Source organism: Schistocerca gregaria, chromosome X (genome assembly GCF_023897955.1).
Source record: "Schistocerca gregaria isolate iqSchGreg1 chromosome X, iqSchGreg1.2, whole genome shotgun sequence".
Lineage (NCBI taxonomy): Eukaryota > Metazoa > Arthropoda > Insecta > Orthoptera > Acrididae > Schistocerca > Schistocerca gregaria.
Window position 1 is genome coordinate 583,478,434 of NC_064931.1, and position 21,490 is coordinate 583,499,923.

Here is a 21,490-nt window from a genome sequence, read left to right on the forward strand (position 1 = left end):
TCTTGCTCCCTTGGGAATTTGCTGAGGCTGATTAATTTAAACATCAACTCGGATGGTTTGAACTGATGCACTGTTTGGGCAGTCCATTCCTATGATATCAGTATTGCTGCTCCTTTGAGTTAGATCTGAAGAACAAATTCCTAGCTTGTATTTGCTACGGCCTACTGTGATCTTTCTTTGTGTGACAAATATCCCTGCCTCATTAGCGGACAAGAAATCAAATCCAAGTACACCGTCATAACGCATTCCATTATTTGAAACTACTTGCACCCTTGCTGTGTATTTATCTTTATCTTTATTTTCACTTTCATCTTTGTGTTGGCCAAGAATTAATTCTACATCAACTTTTCCATAGTTACATGGCTTTCCTCCATTTGACCTTCACACTTTTAATAGTGGCGGTTGCAATTTATCCCGTTTATTTATGTAAGACCACATCAATGAGGTCTGTGCTCCAGTGTCAATAAGTAGTTTGACGTTTCTCCCACGGTATACAGCACCTATCACGAAGTAATTTTTGGTCTGATTTTCGCTGTAACAATCAGGAATCACTGATTATGGCAAGGGGCAGACGAAGTGGTGGCCTGTACATCCATGTACTCGTTTAAAGATCTGGCAGATTGTCTGTTGTTTGCATTACCTTTATTCTTGTTGCAACAATCTCTCGAAACATGACCCTGCATCCCGCAATGATAGCAGATTTGATTCCCTTCACAATCCTTATGCTTGTGAACCAGATTATTGCATCTGCAACAATGTACTGTTGTGTTGAAATCTCTGCATTCTTCTTTCTGCATCTCGTTTGGGCATCTTAGTGCTTCAACGAAAACAACAGCTGATTGTACTACTTCCTGAAACATTCTGCATCCTGCCAATGTAACAGCTTTGCTTACATCCTCTCCATGCAACCCATGAGTGAATATGTCCAAGGCTCCCTGGTTGGCTTCGAACAACTGAATGCGATCTTCATTTTCATCTTCTACTAACTCGTACATTTGAGAATTGATATTTTGAATTCTGTCAGCAAACTGCTCGATAGATTCATCTCGTCACATTCGCAACCTGCAAATCTGCTCTCTGTAAAATTTGATTGCCTTTTTATGTTTAAATCTCTGAACAACAATCGTTCTAAAGTCATTGTAATCTTCTGTTTTTATGCAAGTAGGCTCAATGATAATGAAATCTAGTACTGCTCCCTGAATTCTTAATTTGGCAACCACTAGCTTATCGGAGTCTGTCCACGATCCTAACAGGGCGGCACCTTCAAGTTTACGAAAAAGCAGTTTCACATCATCTTCAGGTTTCCCAATCAACTCTGGTACTGATGGCAATAATGAAAAATTCTTTATTGTATTTGTACCTGTATTGAATGAACTATCATTTACCAAGTCTTTTGGGATGTTACTCTCACCTCTTTCTGCTTTTAACTGTTGAATCTCTTATTGCAGTTCATTAATAACAGTTGGTAGATATGACTGGATAGCGACCTTTTGTCTAATTTAACACCAATGAGTCACTCAAACGTGAAATAAAAATCCATCACTGCCTTTTGTATTCTAGCCAGACTGGAGTAGGCCAACCTGAATTCCAGCATTGGATGTGTTTGAGTAGTCAAAAGATGTTCAGGCTGCTGGTGCTTGAAGTTCATGTTGTGCTTCAGAACTGTAGATTTTCAATAATAATCCCCATGCTTCACCACATCTATAAGGGGGTTGTGTATTGTTGCCCTGGATGATGATTACATGAATATTTTGTCAGGATTTGTAAGCTGTGGGTCTTTGAGGTGCGGCGTCAATACGCGAACACCGAGAAGTAAGATTAAACAGTCTTACTAACAAGGGCAGATTATAAAACACGCACACCCTTCATAACCATCATCACTGTGTCTGATATCCTAACAGTGGTTAATTACGGCCATATTCAAAGGGTCCATGTTGAGCTAAGAAAAGAAACATATTCGCACCCGAGGACGTGCCAGTTAGTACTGTGGACTGCCTTGCATTCCAGCCAGACGCTGTGTGTACTGACCAAGCAAATTGTCAGCATTCCAGATAGGCTAGCTGGCGAGCGCGTGTTACGTACTGTACGGCTGTGTACAACCTGTAGACCTTTACAGCATCAACTAAATTCTAATGGGCCCCTTTAAAAGGCTCTTGAGGAGACATCACTTTGTATTGTGTTATCGTATTCTGTTGATAACCATTTATGGTATTTTTTTTATGTAAGTATTGAAAACTCTCTGGTTGGAGGTTAGGTGCAATCAGTGCTGAGTCGGTGTCCTTTACAGATGAACTTCACATTGCAGCAGCAAGTAAAATCAGAGCATATAACTCCTGCTTTCTTGACTAGATTCCCGTACCAAGCTGTAGGGTTTTGGGTAATCTTCTAGGGTAGAGAGCTGGTACAGATTGTGTCTTTCTGAGATTTTTCTCCAGTTTCAGAGTATTGTCATAGAAAACTAAATTTCTGATCCATTTTTAACAGCAGTTATCATTATAGCACCCTTATCTATGTGATGATATTTTGTGTGAATGTGTATTAGGGATAAACTGTGTTGTAATCTAATAGTAGGCACAAGGTTCTCATCCAAATCTGTTTTTGTGTTACGGTAAAAACCTATGCTCAGTATAGTATAGAGTCGGTGGACTTAGTCAATAATCATTCAGCTGAAGAGGTAGTGGAAAGCAGAGGCATGTAAACCACAATCTCAAGATCCCTAAAATGAAATTCTGCTGCAGTTGTGAATTCCAGCTGCAGAACAGAGGTGCCCACTCAGGTTGTAGCATAAGTCACAAAGCAAAAAGGGATGACTACTTGTGGGGAAGCAAGATTCATTGGGCAAGATTTGGCTTTTGTGAGCACTCAAATTATGAATTAGCGGAGAAACAGGAAGGTAGAGTGAAGCAATTAGAATTCCTGAATCTATGGACAAGCTACCAAAAATACTTGTTCAAAACCGGTGGTAGGCAGAAAACGTCAGCATAGACGTTTTTCGTCGCGGCGAGAGCTTTTTACGAAATTTCAGTCACCAACTTTCTCTTCCGAATGCGAAAATATTTTGTTGAGTCCAACCTACATAGGTAGGAATGATCATCAAAATAAAATAAGAGAAATCAGAGCTCGAACAGAAAGGTTTAGGTGTTCGTTTTTCCCGCTCGCTGTTCGGGAGTGGAATAGTAGAGAGATAGTATGATTGTGGTTCGATGAACCCTCTGCCAAGCACTTAAATGTGAATTGCAGAGTAGTCATGTAGATGTAGATGTAGATGTAGAGAACCACAGTAGACAGGAATCCCTAGGTGACACAGTAGGCTGACTTTTAGACTGAGTGATGAATTAGTCATTAGAGCAAGAAAAAAATTATACAAGAACAGCTGACCATGCACAGGAGTAGGTCTCAATAGAGATAGATAATTAGGCAAAGTCTCAAAGTCTAAGGAATATCAAGTCCCACAATGTGTGCATGAGGAAACCAAGACTGCTGTTAGTAATCTGATGATAAAGTTCCCATTGAAAGTGGACTAAATAATGAATTACTCGAGGTCAGGGAACAAACAGAATCAATTTTTTCTCAGTGGAGATGTGAAATAGTTGAAACAGCCAGAATTGTGAAGAAAAAGGTAATAGATGTTAGTGAGGGGCAGTGGGGAAAGGAGGGGAGGGGGGGCAGTGCAGTAATGTCAATGTGAATAGAATGAAAACAAAATGACACTGACCTTGAGCCCCAGATTAGACTATAACAATCTGAATGCAAATCAACCAGTTCAAAATATTTCACTTTCTACACATGACATGCTGCTGGCAACAACACTACACACAACAGTAGTGATAGAAGATGCTTAAGAGTAGAAATTTTTAAATATTTTCATCAGATAAGAGGATGGTATATATTGTGGTATTCATTTGTTACTTTGCAAGTGTGTTGCCATCATCATGCAACAAGACACAAAAGATAAATTATGTAAACGAATATATAAGTGGTGATGGAGCTCTATGGGTAACTGAAATAAATGATTCATGTGAAACCTACACTGAGGTTACAAAAGTCATGGGATAGAGATATGAACATATACAGATGGCAGCAGCATCACATACACAAGGTATAAGAGGGCAAGGCATTGGCAGAACTGTCATTTGTATTCACATAATTGGTGTGAAAAGGTGTCTAATGTGATTATGGACACAAGACAGGAATTAACAGGCACTGAATGTGGAATGGTAGTTGGAATTAGGTGTATGAGACATTCAATTTCAGAAATCATTAGAGAATTCAATATTCTGAGATCCACAATATTAAAAGTGTGCTGAGAAATAAAATTTCAGGCATTACCTCTCACCTTGGAAAATACAGTGGCCGACAATCTTCACTTAATGACTGAGAACATCGGGAATTTGTGCAGAGATGCAAATAGACAATTATGTCACATGAAATAATCACAGAAATCAATGTGGTATATACAATTATATCTGTTGGGAGAGTGCTCTGAAATTTGGCATTAATGGACTGTGGCAGAAGACTACCAATATGAGTGCCTATGCTAACAGCACAAGATTGCCTGCAGAACCTCTATTGGGCTTTTGAACATATTAGCTGTACTCTAGACGACCGGAAAACTGAAGCCTCGTCATATGAGTCCCAATTTGAGGTAGTTAGAGCTGACAGTAGGTTTTAGGTATGGCACATACCGCATGAAGTCATGGACTCCAATTGTGAACAAGACACTTTGCAAGCTGGTGGTGGTTCCATAATGGTGTTTACTGTGTTTACATGGAATGTACTGTGTTCTCTAGTCCAACTGAACCAACAAGTGACAGGAAATGGTTGTGTTCAGCTACTTGTAGACCATTTGCAGTCAATCATGAACTTCATGTCCCTAAACAACAGTAGACTTTTTTTGGATGACAGTACCCCATGTCACTGAGCCACAATTATTTGCAGTTGGTTTGAAGAACATTCAGAACAATTTGAGTGAATAATCTGACCACCCAGAGTGTCCGACATGAATCCTATCAGGCATTTATGGTACATAATCAAGAGACCAGTTCATGTACAAAGTCCTGCACTGGCAACACTTTTGCATTTATGAATGGTTATAGAGTTAGTACCTCTCAATATTTCTGCAGAGGACTTACTATGACATGTCATGTTGAGATGGTGCACTACTCCTTGCGGTCAGTCAGCCACTTCCATCTACTATATTGTTTTAGCTCTGTCTACCACTTTCTTCCTGTGTTGTTGATTTTTTACTGCTGGCAGCATGCTTTGTCCCATGCTTCAGTGTAGGTAGGCCCATATTTTTCCAAGCTTGTTACCTATGTTTTAGGTTCTGTTTTATCTTACTGTTCTGAGTCTTTTCTTGACACCCATCTCAATCTGTTACTGAGCAGGCACTGAAGACCTTGCTGTCGTGCACCCATACAACCCTCTCCATCCATTATCCAAGCAAAAGTGGGTTCAACACAGTATTAGGTGGTATCACATGACTTTTGACCCCTCAGCGTATGAGGATTTTCAAAAGGCATTTCTTGCATAATCAGGGTTCAGTGGTGTACAGGTAATACTATGGAAGAAAGTTCTTATTCAGAGCCTAAACTTTTCAAATTGGAAGCTTGTGCCAATATTTTGAAAAGTAACTTAATATGGCATGCTACTATGATTGATGATGTTCCAGTAACTATTGTTCTAGACGCAGGAGCATTTGTCAATGTCATTTCAAGAAGCTCTTTCAGTAAATTGTCCACAAAACCAAGTTTCATGTCACTCCTGTTCAGAACTGCAAGATTATTGAAGGCACTTGCATGTGATCCAGAAATGTTAGAATGATGGAGATGTCAGTAAAACTAGAAAATGTAGCAATACCATGCACCCTTCTAGTAGCTGAAGACTTGATTCTTGACTGTGTTCTGAGCCTTTATTTTATCTGTGAGGACACAATATTGACTTCTCTACTGGTTAGATTTTCTTCCTCACTGGCAGTGAAAGAGCTAAAGTGGAGCTGCTGTGGAAAGATGGTAGCCACTGAATGTAATGTCTAAGCTTTCAGATCAAATTCTATTGTTGAGGAACAACAGAGGATAAGAGCATTTGTAATCCTGTTGAACAAAGAAGTTGAAGTGACATTACATGTATAACAGAAAGTAGAAGAGTCAGGGAACCTCACCAGCAAGGAAAGACAGCAGTAGCGTGGAATCAGTGTGAGGATACAAATGAAGAAAAACCTGGAATAATCCAAGGAAATACATATATGACCTTCTACAACAGTTTCTATCTTACAACGTGGTCTCAGTGGAAATCACTAGATAATGAAATTGGAAGTATGCTTCGAGAACATAAGTGGTTCATAAGGACATATTCTCATGATGAGCTAATGCTACAGATTGACTACATGAAACTATTTGAGGAGATAGTGAATCATCGGCCTAATTTGTCAACAAACTACACAACAGCAGAGCTAATGTTTCACATGAGGGGAAAGAAGGAATGGATGGACCATATCCCACAGGTTGCCAACATCAGAGATTAGTTGGAGAAAAGGTTCAGGAAACTTTGAACTGTTTGAGAGACAAAGCATTCAGAAGAAAGCACAACTGTGACAAGAAAGTGGTAAAAATAGTAAGGTATCTAGTGGTGAAGGAAATATTATTAAGAAGCCACCAACCTTTTGAACAAAAGTAACAAAATGTGGCAGCCACTGTATATGGGACATTTTTTTCCATTCTAAGAATTTCAAATCCTGGTGCATATTTATTTGTCATCATTAATTAAAGGATTTTATCCTCTTCAAGATTTATGGAAATGTTATTTGTAGTGGAATTAGTGTGCATCATTGGAGGAACACATTATCAATTGGAATGGCTGAGCAGAATATTGCATTAGTGTAATGCATAAAATAAGATTTTTATTTTATTTTACAACATGACATTTTAAATTTAGGCTTAAGGTATATATTTGGTTTTGTGACTATATGACATGGGTTTATGTATTATTGTCTGTAGCATGCAAGTATTACCCTGTGAAATATGCAGATGCTCATGAATAATCCTTGAATTATATTTAGTCATGTCCTGAGAATACATACAGTCATTTTTCATAGTAATAAGGTCTGTTTAAAAATGTTGAATACTATTACAACATAGTGTAAGACCAATTTCTCTGTCTATGTAGAGTGAATTGCCTGGCATAGTGTTCATCAAACCACCTTCAAGGTATTTCTTTAGTGTTTCACTATCAAACAGAAGTCAGGAAAAATGAACATTTGAGTCTTTCTATACAATCTCTGTTCCCTTCCTGTATAGGTGGGTGGCAACAAAATATTTTCACACTCTGAGGAGACAGTTGGTGATTGAAATTCCATTAGCACCTCCATTGTGACAAAAAATGCCTTTATTTTAATGACTGCCTCTCTAACTCATGTATCATATCACATGGCACTCTCTCCCCTATTTTGTAATAATCCAAAATGAGTTCCCCTTCTTTGAACTTTTTCGATGTCATCCATCAGTTGGATCTGCTGTAGAACCCTCACCGGTGCTACTCCAGTACTCAAGGAGAGACTGGAAGTGTGTAGTGTAAGCAGTCTCTTTAGTTCATCTGTTGCATATTTTAAGTGTTCTGCCAATAAATTACAGTCTTTGGTTTACTTTCCCCACAACATTATCTATGTGATCATTCCAATTTAAACTATGTGTAGTTGTAATAACTAAGTACATAGTTGAATCGAAAACCTTTGGATTTGTGTAATTTATCCTGTAAAAAAAGTATAGCTGAATCTGTTTAGTACTCATGTGGATGACTTCATACTTTTCGCTATTTAGAGTTGGTCGGCACTCTTTGCACCATACAGAAATCATGTTGAAACCATTTTGTTTTGATCAACTGATAAATATACAAGGCATTAAATGGCAGCATAACCTGCAAACAATCTAAGAGGGCTTCTCAGATCATCTCCTAAATTGTCTATGGAGATCAGAAAGAGCAGAGGGCATACAAAATTTCTTTGGGAATGTTACATATTATTTCTATTGTACTTGATGACTTTCCTTTGATTACTGTCAACTATGACCTTACTGACAGGTAATCATGAATCCATTGACATAACTAGACAATTCAACATAGGCAAGCAATTTGATTAGGACTCAATTGTGAGAAATGATGTCAAAAGCCTTATCAAAATATAAAAATATAAACCAGATTAATGAATGTTACAAGTGGCTCTAATGTGAAGTATGTTTCAATGATGACAGTAATTATAATTTCTAAGTATTTCCCAGCAATTTGTTGTCATGTCGTAGAATCAGGTGTACTGCTGGTGGTCTGCATCTTCCCAACACCACATTTCAATGTCATAACTCAGCGTCTTCATCAGGTGTTCCCTGAGACTGGTTGACGAGCTGACCTTGTCCCACAATTATGCCTGGGTGGAGTGTGGTGCTCCCTATGTCGTCCGTACCCACTGTGGACATTTCTGGCGGTGTTATCAGTCTCTAGGCACTCCATTTTTGGTCTGTGCCCATTGCGGCTTTCTCTCCAAGGAGCTTGCTGCAACCTTGTATCATGTATGCCATTCTGTTCTGTTACTTATGCCATTGGATGTCTGTAGTTCATTACTGTAGGAGAGAACCTCCTTCCGTTGTTTCTGTAGTAGTTCCAGAGCAGGATTCCAACCAGTACTAAGCTGATATCCTGTTTCCCGGTTGATTGAGTTCTCCACCATCTTTGATTTCAATTGATTCATTAATGTCACTAGCCCAGAAGTGGGGGGTCTGGGTCAGAAACCTGGTTTTGTCATAATCCACGGTGTGCTTGAGGTCCAGGAGATGTTGTGCTATTGGATATGTAGTTACCTGTCATAGCCTGGTGTGTCTCTGGTGTTCTTTACATATTATTTCAACTGTTCTGGTAGTCTGGCCGATGTCACACATCCCACTTTCACAGGGTGTATGGTAGACACCAGCTTTCCTTAACCCCAAATCATCCTTGACAGGGTCCTCATGACGAGAGGATGGTGCTCAAGAGTTTGCAGGAAGATGATGTCTTGGTGGTGCCTATATCTGCCAAGGTCAGCAGAACCTCGATGAAACAAAATATCAAGAGTGTGTTCCGCCCATCTGGCAAGATAAGGACGCTCCTTGCTACTGTCAAGAATGATTTGGGGTTAAGGAAAACCGGTGTCTACCATACACCCTGTGAATGTGGGATATCTTACATCGGTCAGACAACCAGAACAGTTCAAGATGTAAAGAACAACAGAGACACACGAGGCTATGACAGGTAACTAAATCTGCAATAGCAGAACACTGCCTGGAACTTGAGCACACCACGGATTATGAGAGAACCAGGATCCTGGCTCAGACCTCCCACTTCTGGGCTAGTGGCATTAATGAATTGATTTAAGTCAAGATGGCGGAGAACTTGATCAACTGGGAAGCAGGATATTACCTTAGTACTGGGCGGAATCCTTCTTTGGAACTACTAGAGAAACAATGGAAGAAAGTTCCCTCCTACAGAAATGGGCTACAGTCATCCAAGGGCATAATTAACAGAACAGAACAGCATACACGATACCAGGCGGCAGCAATCTCCTTGGAGAGAAACATGTGTGGTCGCAGACAGCATAAAGAACTTCAACAGAGGCATGATAGTGATAGGATCATGCCTATCGGGTGTGGACCCAATAGGGTTCAAATGGTTCAAATGGCTCTGAGCACTATGGGACTCAACATCTGTGGTCATCAGTCCCCTAGAACTTAAAACTACTTAAACCTAACTAACCTAAGGACATCACACACATCCATACCCGAGGCAGGATTCGAACCTGCGACCGTAGCAGTCCCACGGTTCTGGACTGCGCGCCTAGAACCGCGAGACCACTGCAGCCGGCGACCGAACAGGGAATGCCTCGGGATATCCGCTACTTCAGAAGAGAGCTGCAACGGGTGTGGACCGAAGATGGAGCACCTAGAGACTGATACCACCACCAGAAATGGCCACAGTGGGCGCAGATGGCAAAGGGATCACCACACACCACCCAGGCATAAATATGGGACAAGGTCAGCTCGTCGACCAGCCTCAGGAAACACCTGATGAAGACGCCGAGTTACAATATCAAAATAACGTGTTAGGAAGATGTATTCCACCAGCAGTACACCCGATTCTCCGAGATGACATGATAATGATTCATTTAGAAGTTGGTCTAGCTTGTGACTAAAGCTGCACCAACATTCGTAGAGGTGGGATATGTTGTAGAATTTGGTGGGATGTCTTCTACACTCTTAAGTTTCATCCTTCTTCAGAGATGCATGCTTGATTTCTGAATATTGACCTTTTGTGTTTTGCATAATATATTTTTCATTTTCTAAAATTAAGCTACTTGCTCCACATATCAGCTTTATTAAATGAATCCGTGAAAATATGAGGTGGTGCTTTTCAATTACTGTAGTTGTCATGAGTTATGGAACTTCTATGGGAGGGGTTTATATAAATATGTGGAAGAATATACATCAAGAGAAAATGTTGTTGAGTTTTTGACAATAAAATGGGCACAGAATCATGAACATATGTGAGTACAGTGTTTTGAAGAAGGGAACACATTCAGTGTGCACAAAGTGTATCAAATGACAAATGTGCTAATGTGTATAAGGATCCTGTTTTATTTGAAGGATTTGTGAAATGTACCACAGACATTCTGTGACTGTACTGTATTGGCGTTAACCAGTTTGCCAGTGAAACTAGGGTTTCGAGTGATGGTCCAATGATAGTCTAAGAAACATTTATGATTGCATAATAATTAATCTTGTAGTTAATCTTCTACCAAATCCAACAAATTCAGCTCAGGTGATAATTTAAAATTATTGGTCAATATGATGTCAGGTGAAACCTCCTCATGTAAAGATGTCTCAGTTATTATAAAATGTGATAGTGATGTGTGTAAAGTTTGTTATAAAAGGTTATGCAAGTTACCCTGTGTATCAAGCACAAGTCATGGTAGCACAATAAATGTGTAAAAGTGAATCTAAAGTATATAAAAGTTGGTGATGACTGGATATGCCATCAGTGCTTTACGAGTGCCTTGAAAACCCAAATATTTAACACACTAAAATCAAAAGAAACAATAATAATGTTTCTTACATGCAATTTAGTGATTATAACCATGTAATACCATGAACTCCACAAGAAATATCAAGAACTGGAAATAAAATACCAAGGATTGTAGTAAAATCATCAAGTAGCACAAGATGTTGCTGCGAACAGTCTTTCTATGCAGAAACGTAGTTAGTGCCGACTAAAGCATGTAAAAAAACAGTAAGTGCACCTCTGGTGATACTGCTAACAAATAAATACGTGATTATAGATGAAGACTGTAATAAAACAGCAAACACAGATGAACCAAAGTCAGTGACTAAATGTCCAATAAAGTGCACAGTCGAGGGAAGGAAATACAGAAAAAACCATAACAGCTCCATAACAAGAAAGTCAGTCACAGCCACAGTATCAGCGCAGCCAGGGTCATCATTTGAACAAAAAGAGGCAGTGCCAGAATCATCTTCAGCAAAAAACAGAAGAAAATGTGAAGGTCCAACAGAAGAAACAGCGGTCACTGCATCAGTCAGTAGGATAGCTGTAACACCTCATCACCAACAGAATGTTTAGACCAAGGCAAGAGAAACATAAAGTTTTCAAGGTAAGCAGTGCTCAGTGCTCATCAGTCTTCCACCAAAATATGCAATGCATAAGAAACAATGTGCAACAATTAGAAGTGTTTATTGACAGCTCACTTGTTTGCATAGCAGAACATTGGTATAATCGTTCATAATTAACAAATGTAGCATTAAATTCGCACAGTCAAGCATGTCATTACAGTACAAGCACTATGAAATGTGGTGGATCATGCATATATGTGAAGGAGGGGATTATATATAAAATAAGAAATGATGTTTTGGCATTAAGTGAGGATAAACGCATAGAAATATCAGCTTTAGAGATAAGAAAACCTAGATGTATTCCAAAGACTAACTATGCTGTGTATATATTGTGCACCCAGTGGTGACATGGACACATTCACTACAAAGTTAACTGAAGCATTAGATATGGTCTCTAGCCCCAAAAGGAAAATTATCATTTTTGGAGATCTAAACATTCACATGAGGGACCCATATATGTGGTGCAACAGTTTTCTGAACATAAAGTATACCTATGATATATTACCATTAAGTAACACTGCCACTAGGATAACCATACATTCAGCATCAAGTACTGTCCATATGCTAACGGACATAGAGAAAGATAGGTGTGAGATTGCCATAGATGACCTTGGTATCTCAGGTCATTCAAGTCAGTTATTAAAATCAGGCATAGAATTAAATAATAACACTAAAATGCACAAGTGCAGTATTGTTTTCTCTGAGACAAAAAAATGGTTCTCAGCACTATGAGACATAACAACTTAGGTCATCTGTTCCCTAGAACTTAGAACTACTTAAACCTAACTAACCTAAGGACATCACACACATCAATGCCCGAGGTAGTATTCGAACCTGCGACTGTAGCGGTCGCGCGGTTCCAGACTAAAGTGCCTAGAACCGCTTGGCCACAATGGCCGGCATTTCTCTGAGACAAAAAGATCTCTATTTGCCTCACTAATTAACAGTGAAACATGGGAGGAAGTGTACAGAGAAACTACTATAAATGGGAAGCTTTCAAAGTTTATGTCAATTTTAAATTCAGATTTGAAGAAATGTTTCCTAAAGTTCTAAGAATCACTAAATCATGCATCAATAACAACCGGGTAACCAATGGGATAAGGAAATCCTCTGAAACCCTCAAACACCTTAGCTAAATGAAAAACTACCGTAATGATTCAGCATTTCATAACTGTTATCATACATACAGAAAGATCTATAGAGAAGTATTGTTAGCAGCTAAAAGGTACCAAAATGACAAATTTGTAGAAAAGGCTAATAATAAAATCAAAGTAGCATGGAAAATAACCAAACAGGAAACTAAAAGGAAAAAATATAGCTAATAAACATGCAGTTTCTACAAAATGATACCAAAATTATAGCCAATAAAGATGCAGTTTCAACACAATGATCCCAAAATAAATGACCCCAAAAAATAGAAAACATTGCCAATATGTATTTCAGCTGCATAGGATCCAAACTACAACAGAAGTTCAACAAAACAAAGCATTTACAAATGCTGAGCAAAATACCACACACAATGATGCTACGATCAACTACAGCAGAAGACGTATGCAATGTTATGAGTAACCTAAAACGCAAAAATTCAGCAGGCATAGATGAAGTACCTGTGTGCTTACTGAAGGACTGCATAGACAACATTAAAGACCCTTTAGTGAACATCATCAATGAATTCTTCTCCACAAGTAGCTTCCCAGACATACTAAAACATGCAAAAATCCTACCTATACATAAGAAAGGTGACCCAGAAATCATAGAAAATTGCAGACAAATCTTGTTACACTCATCCTTTTCAAAAGTCATAGAGACCATAGTGAAAAACAGGAACATGGGCACTTTACAAAGTTCAATCTTCTGAGTAAAGAGCAATTGGGTTTCTGGGCTGGCAAAAGCACAAATTCAACTGTTACTCATTTCTAAAATGTTGTCGTTATAGCAATAGACAAAGAAGACCACATAACAGTGATCTTATTTGATGTGACCAAAGCTTTTGACACAGTAGACCACACAATTTTGCTAAACAAACTAAATGCACTAGGAGTAAGAGGAGTAAAAAACATGTGGTTTCATTCATACCTGCAAACATCCAACCGGTGGAGGTCACTCAAACTATCTCCAGTCACACCTTTTCATACCTTCCAGACCCAGAATACGTCATTGTAGGAATCCCCCAAGGAAGTGTGTGGGCCAATCCTCTTTTTAATATACATCAATGATTTTCCACAAATTGTCAAATATGGTGAATCAGTACTGTTTGCTGATGACGGACAGTAACATCTTAATCAAAGCTGAGTCGCCAAGTGTATTCAATAGAAAAGCTCAGGAAACACTTAAGCATGTATGCCAGTGGACAGACGCTAACAAATTAACCCTAAAGGTAAAAAAAAAAAGACCAACAGTATTATTTTCCACTTAAACAGAAAACTGAACAGTACCACACTAAAAGTTAATGACGAGCACATAGAATGTGTACCAACAACAAAATTTTTAAGCATGCATGTCGACTCTCAACTAAATTGGACCGAGCACACTGTGGCACTGTGTGCCCCCAGTAGCTGAGTGGTCAGCATGACAGAATGTCAGTCCTAAGGCCACAGGTTCAATTCCCGGCTGGGTCTGCAATTTTCTCCACTGGGTGTTGTGTTGTCCCAATCATCATCATTTCATCCCCATTGACATGCAAGTCACTGAAATGGTGTCAAATCGAAAGACTTGCACCCAGCAAACAGTCTACCACACGGGAGGTCCTAGTCGCATGACTGCGGTACTTGGAAAATGAATAGCATCAGCATGCTAAGCACTTAGGATAATAAATCCAATCTGTAGTAGCTCGAGTACTTTTTTTGTGTATGTCCACTCTATAAATAGTTATGGCGTATCCTTCTGGGGAGCAAATGAGCAGAACAGACAAACAATATTTAAGTTGCAAAAAAAGGGCTGTACAAATCATAACAAAAAGTAGCAATAGATCCCATTGCACAGAATTATTCAAATCTTTGGGTATATTTACAGTTCTTTGTGAATATCATTTTGCAGACTGTGATATGCATAAAGAACACATTGACCAGTTTCTGATAAACTGTTCCATACATGCACATGATACAAGACACAGGCAACACTTTCACCTCTATAGGAAAAACAAATCAAAAATCAAAATACCATGTTAAACAATGGAATGAAATTATACAAAAATCTTCCATGAGAAATCAAAGACATAAGCGAAACAGATATCTTCAGGAAATTGCTAAAACAGTATCTCTTGGAAAAGTGTTTTTATAGTGTCAAGAATTACTTAGAATGATGTAAATATACAGCTATATGTAAAAATTATCAGGTGTAATATTAACTGATTTAACAATGCATCTTTATGTAACAATATTCATGAATTCTGACTGTGATAATTATAAATTTCTTTACCTATTGTATATACTCATTTGACAACATTCATACAATACTGATTATCTATGGATGGATGGATAAATAAACAAAAACAAATTACTCTGCACAAATTATCATTGATAAACTAATAAATTCCCTTAAAGTTATTAATATCAATAAAGTTTTGCTCTTTTATGTTCAACTATGTTGTATATTCACATGCCGTCAGTGCTGACATGGCATAGTGTGCGTCAGATCACCATCATTCTACCATTCCTGGGATCAACCCTATTTCCTGTCCGTCCTACATCACGGATGAAATCAAGAAGGGCTTCACTGTATCACACACTAAATTCATCACCACCTTCCCTTCAGTTTTCTTAGGGACATCATATTGATGTACTACATCTACATGACTACTCTGCAATTCACATTTAAGTGCTTAGCAGAGGGTTCATCGAGCCACAATCATACTATCTCTCTACCATTCCACTCCCTAACAGCGCGCGGAAAAAACGAACACCTAAACCTTTCTGTTCGAGCTCTGATTTCTCGTATTTTATTTTGATGATCATTCCTGCCTATGTAGGCTGGGCACAACAAAATATTTTCGCATTCGGAAGAGAAAGTTGGTGACTGAAATTTTGTAAAAAGATCTCACCGCAACGAAAAACGTCTTTGCTCTAATGACTTCCATCCCAATTCGCGTATCATATCTGCCACACTCTCTCACCTATTACGTGATAATACAAAACGAGCTGCCATTTTTTACAACAAGTGTAGTGTAAGCTGTCTCTTTAGTGAACTTGTTGCATCTTCTAAGTGTCCTGCCAATGAAACACAACCTTTGGCTCGCCTTCCCCACAATATTATCTATGTGGTCTTTCCAACTGAAATTGTTCCTAATTTTAACACCCAGGTACTTGGTTGAATTGACAACCTTGTGAATTGTACTATTTATCGAGTAACCGAATTCCAACGGATTTCTTTTGGAACTCATGTGGATCACCCCACACTTTTCGTTATTTAGCATCAACTGCCACCTGACACACCATACAGCAATCTTTTCTAAATCGCTTTGCAACTGATACTGGTATTCGGATAACCTTACTAGATGGTAAATTACAGCATCATCTGCGAACAGCCTAAGAGAACTGCTCAGATTGTCACCCAGGTCATTTATATAGATCAGGAACAGCAGAGGTCCCAGGACGCTTCCCTGAGGAATACCTGATATCACTTCAGTTTTACTCGATGATTTGCGTGTATTACTACGAACTGCGACCTTCCCGACAGGAAATCACAAATCCAGTTGCACAACTGAGACGATACCCCATAGGCCCGCAGCTTGATTAGAAGTCGCTTGTGAGGACGGTGCCAAAAGCTTTCCGGAAATGTAGAAATATGGAGTCAACTTGAGATGCCCTGTCGATAGTGGCCCTTACTTCGTGCGAATAAAGAGCTAGCTGCGTTGCACAAGAGCGATGTTTTCTGAAACCATGCTGATTACATATCAATAGATCGTTTCCTTCAAGGTGATTCATAATGTTTGAATACAGTATATGTTCCAAAACCCTATTGCAAACCGACGTCAATGATATAGGTCTGTAGTTATATGGATTACTCCTACTACCCTTCTTAAACACTGGTGCGACCTGCGCAATTTTCCAATCTGTAGGCACAGATCTATCGGTGAGCGAACGGTTGTATATGAGTGCTAAGTAGGGAGCTACTGTATCAGCGTAATCTGAAAGGTACCTAATCGGTATACAATCTGGACCTGAAGACTTGCCCGTATCAAGCGATTTGAGTTGCTTCGCAACCCTTAAGGTATCTACTTCTAAGAAACTCATGCTAGCAGCTGTTCGTGTTTCAAATTCTGGAATATTCCATTCATCTTCCCTGGTGAAGGAATTTCGGAAAACTGTGTCTAATATCTCTGCTTTAGAGGCACAGTCATCGGTAACAGTACCATCGGCACTGCTCAGGGAAGGTATTGCCTGCGTCTTGCCACTTGTGTACTTTACATAAGACCAGAATTTCTTCGAATTTTCTACCTAATTTCGAGACAATGTTTCGTTCTGGAACCTATTAAATGCATCTCACATTGAAGCCTGTGCCAAATTTCGCGCGTCTGTAAATTTTAGCCAATCTTCGGGATTTCGCGTTCTTCTGAACTTCGCATGCTTTTTCCGTTGCCTCTGCAACAGCGTTTGGATCTGTTTTGTGTACCACAGGGGATCCATTCCATCTCTTACCAATTTATGAGTTATAAATCTCTCAATTGCTGTTGCTACTATATCTTTGAATTTGAGCCACATCTCGTCTCCATTTGCATAGTCAGTTCGGAAGGAATGGAGATTGTCTATTAGGAAGGCTTCTAGTGACACTTTATCCGCTTTTTTAAATAAAATTATGTTGCGTTTGTTTCTGGTGGATTTGGAAGAAACGGTATTGAGCCTAGCTACAATGACCTTGTGATCACTAATCCCTGTGTCAGTCATGATGCTCTCTATCAGCTCTGGATTGTTTGTGACTAAGAGGTCAAGTATGTTTTTGCAACCATTTACAATTCACATGGGTTCGTGGACTGCTCAAAATAATTTTCGGAGAAAGCATTTAGGACAATCTCGGAAAATATTTTCTGCCTACCACCGGTTTTGAACAAGTATTTTTGCCAACATATCGAGGGAAGGTTGAAATCCCCATGAACTATAACTGTATGAGTGGGGTATTTATTTGTTATGAGACTCAAATTTTCTCTGAACTGTTCCACAACTATATCATCGGAGTCTGGGGGTCGCTAGAAGAAGCCAATTATTAACTTAGTTCGGCTGTTGAGTATAACCTCCACCCATACCAATTCGCACGGAGTATCTACTTCGACTTCACTTCAAGATAAATCACTGCTGACGGACACAAACATTCCACCACCAATTCTGCCTAATCTATCTTTCCTGAACACCGTCTGAGACTTCGTAAAAATTTCTGCAGAACTTATTTCAGGCTTTAGCCAGCTTTCTGTACCTATAACGATTTCAGCTTCTGTGCTTTCTATTAGCGCTTGAAGCTCAAGGACTTTCCCAGCACAACTACAACAATTTACAACTACAATTCTGACTGTTCCTTCATCCAAGCCCGTCCTGTATTTGCCATGCACCCTTTGAGATTGCAGCCCACCCCGTACCTTCCCGAGGCCTCCTAACCTAAATCTGATTAATATTGTTTCCATTTTCATTGAAATATTGGTGTGGTACCTAAACCTTCATTCAAGAAACACTTGCAAAATGTACAGATTGAATAGCTTTATGGAACCTAGATTATAAGTATTTGGACATCAAAGCATAGTAGGGTAGGGATGGGGATGATCAAGTACTGGCTCTACTCTAGGAGCAGACAGGGACCTGGTGTGAAGAGGGTTTGGTAGTTCGGCACAGTCAGGATGTAGGCAGATGATTGGGTGGGGGGTTGGAGGGGAGAAGTGTTCAAAAAGGAGAGAAGTAAAAACATGAGAAGGAAAATACATGGGTGCATTGGTGGAAGAGAAAACTGTGTAGTACTCAAGTGGGAACAGGGAAAGGGACAGGTGGGTGAAGGACTGTGACTGATGAAGGTTGAGTCCAGGGGGTATAGGAGTGTAGAATTTATCTGTAGGGAGAGATACTACATTTTCAGGTCAGAAAAACTGGTGTTGGTAGTAAGGAACCAGATGGTACAGACTGTGAAGTAGTTACGCAAGTAGTGTTGTCAATATGATTATGCGAACACTTTATTATGAACCAAGACTGATGTAACTTTGCTCACAGTTGCCCCTAGTTTCCCATCTCAGAATTGGCCCAAATGGGGAAGCTTTTAGCAAATCTAATCCCCAGTAGCACTAACTGCTAATGAGTAGAAGAAAAATTACTAATTGCCTAACCTTTGACAAGCTAGCAATAATGAATAGTGTCTAATTATAACTCCGGTGAGAGGTAGGAAAAGTCATTATTGAGATATGCTGCCACTACTCCATGCTCCCACTCACCATTAATTTCCATTAATTTATCATGAGTTTCTTGACACCCTGTTACGCATTGCACCTGAAATTTCTGGAAATTTTTTTTCCAAGTTTGAGTAATCACCCTGATGATCATTTACATGAATTTATGAACATTTAAATGAATTTAGAAAAGATATTCTGCCAGTGTATTTAATGTTCTGTAACTTCAATCAGTTTTGATGGGACGTTTCCAGAATAGCATACAATTTAATCCTAGCAGTCATTAATAAATAATTTAGCAGAAATATTAATACCTTAACCATACATCCATGGGTAATGTTGACAGGTGCACTTAGCTCTCACCGGTCAATTTTACAGGGCCCATTATTATGGTGTCAGATCTGTTTTCTGCTCTGTTTGCACATCACAAATCGTGATCTTTCTCTTGCTCTGGAACATAATAGGCTGCTATATTCCCATAAAATATTTTTCTTTTAATCTGAAACCTCATAGGATGCTATTTTGACTTAAAATCTTTTTGAGACATTTGAGGTCACTGTTTTCCTATCTATAATATTTGGATTCACGTTTTTAATGTTCTCTAGTCTCATAGATATATTTACACATATACCTTTAGTTGGAAGCAATTTTGTATTCATATTCCTGAGCTTTGCATAGAATTTTCCTTTAAGAAATGAACGACACAGAAAACTTAACAGTAAGTTTACTCAGATATTATAATACTAAATGGAATATTCATTTTTTCTGATTATTTATGTTAAAGGTCACCTTAAAATCAACTCAAAAATAAGATTTGTCTTCTTGTTATGTTTATATAATTCTATCCTTACAGCTATTCTAATTATTGAAATAAAGACCAACTACTTTCATAGATAAACAGGAAAATACATTTGTGGTTAGAGTGTTAACATTCTGCTCACCTAGGGGGATGGACAGTGCGGTACAACTTCTTGTGCTCATACCGTGTGCCAGAGATAGAAGTTCATATCGCCTTCCTACACACATACAGAGTGCTTAGAATTCTGAAACCTGTTCCCATCCTTTCCTGCCATGGTTCTGGGGATAAAGGAATTTGCTGTTGATTGCTAATCATGCTGTGAGACAGACAAAAAAAACTCGTAATTGTAATATTACCTGGAAGGAGCTGTAATCATACTAAACTGTCCAGATTGTGGATGATACTAACATTATTAACAATAGCATTAGACAAGGGAATCAGATTATTGCATTTCCTCAGAAATAAAACTCATGATAAAATCTTTATCTTGATGACTTCATTACCATTATCTTCACACATGTTCCAAGGTATATGCAGTTTGTGGGTTGGAGGGATCACTGGACAGTGGGTCAACAACAAGTACTTGAACTTTGGATCAAGCCCTATTTGGCAAAATATTCATTTAGCTTCTTAGAATACAATAAAATATTTACTGGCCATTAGCCAATGATAATGCTAAACCTTGACATGTTTTCTCTAGTTTTCTTTCTTTTCTTTGTTACGCTGACCACCTTTGTCACACAATCAGCAGCTATTTTACCTTCATTGACACATTGTCTGTCCACCAGTAGAAGCCGATTTTTTTAGTGTCTACAGATAATTAGTCTGTTTATAGTTTTGAATCTGCTTGTAACTCCATCATTAACATAAATTATGACATTCATCACACCAATCTGAAAGGCTGACATGCCAACAAATGCAGTTTTGGGAAGTGGTCCCAAATGCACCTACTGAGAGCTTTTTCTGAATTCTGCGTTTTGCCATGTAAACATTTTTGCAGGAATTTAGAATTTGAAAGATGTTCATATTTTGGCATTAGTTCTACCACAACAGTTTCTGGCTTGGGTTGTGCATGTGTAAGTTTTTGTCCTTTTGCTTCATGTCTATTGTACTGGCGCAATTAAGTATGAATCCTAACTTCTTTTCACTGCGACATTACAACTCATAAAGTTTTAATATGATTTCCAACAATTCACTTGTGCAGTTTACCATAAAATTTATGACTGGAATTAAGATTGTTAGTTTTTGACACTTTGTCATGCCAAATCATTGAAATACACCTAAACCAGTCACAACAACAGGTTTACAACATAACTGCATGCCAAAAGAACAAGTAAACTGAAGTAAAATACTTGTATTGACAGAAGGGTCAATTGCAGTAAATTCCCGCTGACAGTAGAATGTTGGCACTGTTTTTCATCTCAGAGTAGCCACCTCTGTCCTCAATTATTTGTTAGATATGTTCCATTTTCTATCTCCCTCTATAGTTTTTACCCTCTACAGCTTCCTCTACCATGCAGAAGTTATTCCCTGATATATTAACATGCGTCCTATCATCATGTCCCTTCTTGTTCCCAATGAGTCTTTTCTATATATCTTTTTCCTCACTAATTCTGCAGAGAACCTCATCATTCC